The sequence below is a fragment of the Lolium rigidum genome, chromosome 2 (genome assembly GCF_022539505.1).
Source record: "Lolium rigidum isolate FL_2022 chromosome 2, APGP_CSIRO_Lrig_0.1, whole genome shotgun sequence".
Lineage (NCBI taxonomy): Eukaryota > Viridiplantae > Streptophyta > Magnoliopsida > Poales > Poaceae > Lolium > Lolium rigidum.
Window position 1 is genome coordinate 65,077,723 of NC_061509.1, and position 3,835 is coordinate 65,081,557.

A 3,835-nucleotide genomic window follows, 5' to 3' on the forward strand; every position below is an offset into this window, starting at 1 on the left:
AAATATTTGTTTCAACTCTTATTTATCTCATCACTCATGTTTATTTCAGAACCCAGCTAACAAATATTTATTTATTAGGCAAGCAACCTGGTTAATTCATTGTACACTGCTATACCTGTGGGGTAGTAGTTGGATGGTTTTCCAATCTCTAGCGACATTTCAAAATGTGAAATAGGACCAAACAATGTACTGTGTTACATGCTTTCTTTTCGGCATGAATAAACCCTTTAATTCTGCAGATAAAGCATCCAACGGAGGGAATCCAATTGGCTAAATAAATGTATGGAAGAAGGGAGTGCAAAATTGAAGGCATCTGTGCAATTCGCTACCACTGCTGAACTCTCTGCTCTAACTCTAGAACCCCGCACCCATGAAGAAAACAAACCAAGATATCAACCGAAATTGCTAATGGCATAAGCCCAAATGCATAGCATCCACAAGATGCCAAAGCAACAAAAAAAACACAATAGCTATATTGCCTGATCTGTAACAAAGGAAGTAAGCTTGCCAAGAAATTCAAAAACATATTAATGCCAAAGAAAAATCACACTATGGCATCGAATTGTTTGACTTAAATATACAAAAACAACAACAACATTAAACTCCCTTGATTATAAAATGTAACGTGTAGTTGTATTTTGTATGGAAGCATTCTCACCTCAAATGGAGCAAGGGAAAACCATCACAGTTCACGATAGAGGTAGAGCTGCCCAAGAAGATAACTGCAATACAGCAACTGTAACCTGTACACGAGTAGGTGTTTAAGTCAGCCATCTATCAGTTAGCTTCAGTTCTTTATATTACACGAGTAGTTGTTTCTTAACATCGTGATCATGTTCAACAAGAATCGCAGAACACATATCCAGTATGCAAAAAAATTGATGCAGCTTCAAGATATTGTGCGAACTCAAGGGCTACGTTATTACGATGTGGGGAATTTACATGCCTGGCTTATGTTAAAATCAAAAAATATGCAAAAAAAAGACAAACCTGAGTTGAGGGAGGATGAGAACCATATACTGTGGTTATTTATTTGCAGTTCTTGCCCAACGTTCGAGGATTCCATAGCCTGACGAGAGGGTGACATATTTGAGAAATAGCATATGGAGTTGGACAGAGTACATGAGAATAAACATGAAAAGAGAGAAGAGGATGAGCATACCTGGGGCAGCGACGGAGTCCACAAAGGCCAACGGTGGTTGTTGTCGCTCTCGGTGAATCTCCTGGACATCCAAACTCTATCTGTGAAATAAAATAAAATTTGGGAGGAAGGAATCAGAAGGAGTCAGTAAAAATAAAGAGAAGATGATGCTCCCACAGGGAGAGAAGGAGGTCAGCTGCGTCCGCCTCCCTCGCGCTCGTCGGTCATCCTCCACGCCACCGCCCATCTCGCGGAGGCGCGCTAGCACCTGCTCCCGCCCGACACTGCATCATCCAAATCATCCAATATTAGGCCTGACTATGCAACACGATAGATGAATCCACCACATAACATTAGACAAATAATGATGATGCAACAAAATCTCTAAATGAGCCACAATCCCGTTATTTCAACTAAATCTAATTCTTATAGTAATCAGGGAGTCATGGACTTTAATAATCCAATTCTGCAACCAACCTATCTTCGGAAAATCACCCACTTTATCACATAAGCATTGAGACACAATCCAGCTAAATCTAGAAGAGATAAAATTAGTACCACATGCCACTTTGTGCTCATTAGAGCTGAATAGATTCAGCTCACAAGCTTGTAAGTTATGATATAAACTGCATGGACATAAAGGCATTTTTGCATCTAAAGAGAAAAATGGAGCATGTACGGATACAGCTTTGATAAGCAATATGATAATATTCAGTTCTTCTTAGAATTAACACAGCTTAGACCAGATTGTAGTACTATCATATAAGCCTCCAAAGACGGTACATGTCGACAATAAAATATGGATGGTACTAAGTGTTCACCAAACCATTCATGTTTCCTCAATTGCTATTTTCTCTCGCTACTGAGATCAAAGTAAAGAAAACAATTGTATTTAGTCCAGGTGGAACATTTTATTATTATGAGAATAACACACAAGCAGAAGACAAATCCATGAGTATATATGCTCTACATTCTAGTACACGCCTATAAAAATGCTGATGCTTTCTCATCAGGATTTAGGACCTTCTTCCTACATGCTCAATTAAATATTTCTGTTTTGCACGGTTGCATAATGCAGCCTCACACAAAAGTACTACCACTGCAAACTATTCACCCAGATGCCACCATACCTGCAAAATCTCAAGATCTTTCATCAACTCGGGTGTGTTGCTCGGCACTGGCATGTCGAACCTGCAAACCGACCGTAAGAACCCATACAAGAAACAATAGCAAGATTCTAAGTCGGTGAAGCATCTCCAATAGGAACCTGACGAGGAGGTTGAAGAAATCTGGTCAAGGCGGTGACGCACTCGGCCCTGCTCTACCCATGAAAACACAACAGAAATTATATTATAGGCAGTAAAGTTCAGAATTACAACCAGAACGAGTACAACATGGAGATGCTTCATGGCAGCCCTCATGTAAGCATATGGTCAACTGAAACATGGTGGTATTATTGACCAGAGAAGCTCTTAATGAAGCAAAACACCATACCCGTATAACATGTATAAGCATCATTTAACTTTACGAGTCACAAAATCAAGCCCATTGGTATTTTTCTTAGGTTAGATCCATGATGACTATCGATCATACCAGATTCAAATCAGGCCAAACACTTTACCAGGCTAATATGTTTCTCATTACGTATTATACATACTATTAAGCACTATCAAGCAAGGCAGTGCCAAAATAATTAAGATGGGTGCTTTTATGAATGCTTTGAAAACCTTGAAACTAACCAAGGATCAAACAACATTTTTATTTAGGTCACAAATATGCCATGACCTCGTCATCTCCACGGCTGACAGGTCGAGTAAACTGGCATACCTCAAGCTGCTGCTCCTGGCCGCAAGGCTGGCAGAGTGCCAAAATAATTAAGATGGGTGCTTTTATAAATGCTTTGAAAACCTTGAAACTAACCAAGGATCAAACAACATTTTTATTTAGGTCACAAATATGCCATGACCTCGTCATCTCCACGGCCGACAGGTCGAGTAAACCGGCATACCTCAAGCTGCTGCTCCCGGCCGCAAGGCTGATGGGGGATAGGAAGCGCCACGAAGAGACCGTCGTCGCCATGCTCCGGGTTGGGGTAGAACAGGACACGAATGCTGACACCAGGCCCCTTGTCCCGTGTTGTCCCCTTCTGCTAATTCCCAAGCAAAATAATTCCAGTCTGACAAGCAGATGGAAGTGAATAAAAGTTAGTTTGTGCATATCACTCGGATTCCAGATTTTTACTCAACAAGGTTAGGTGCTACAACATGCTATTGACCAAATACAAGATAAAAATTAAAAATAAATTGAGAAACAAATTTGGCATAACCTACCTCTGAGCAAAATAGGGAGCAAACAATTCAGCAATTGCATGAGCTAGTGCTAGCTGCCCAAAATTTAGGATGCCTAGAGAATATAATTAGGCTAGTGGAACCTCTTAATTAAGCTCTTACCATGATTGCAGCTTTGGCTGCACACCTATGAAACGCCAACGACGCGAGAACCAAAACACAACTCAAGCAAACCAACAGAGAAACGACAAACCTGCACCAATAGATCAATAAGTGTTAGAACAGATCCTTTTGCTAAATCTTTTAGTAGTGCATCTACATTCTTGAAGTACATCAACAACCTCCAGATCCATACATCACACTAACAACCTCTAATGACCTCAACTGCAAAAACAATTATTCAGAG

The 3,835-nt window shown here is 40.3% G+C and overlaps 1 long non-coding RNA gene across 1 annotated transcript; it reads right to left on the bottom strand.

The window, feature by feature from the left end:
• Positions 1-1,017: 1,017 nt before the first annotated feature.
• On the bottom strand, positions 1,018-3,628 carry LOC124686604. Its single transcript, XR_006997879.1, has 3 exons — positions 3,592-3,628; positions 1,163-1,425; positions 1,018-1,069 (listed from the first exon to the last, which is right to left on the bottom strand). It is a non-coding gene; the product is annotated as an uncharacterized LOC124686604 (long non-coding RNA).
• Between the last annotated feature and the right edge of the window lie 207 nt (positions 3,629-3,835).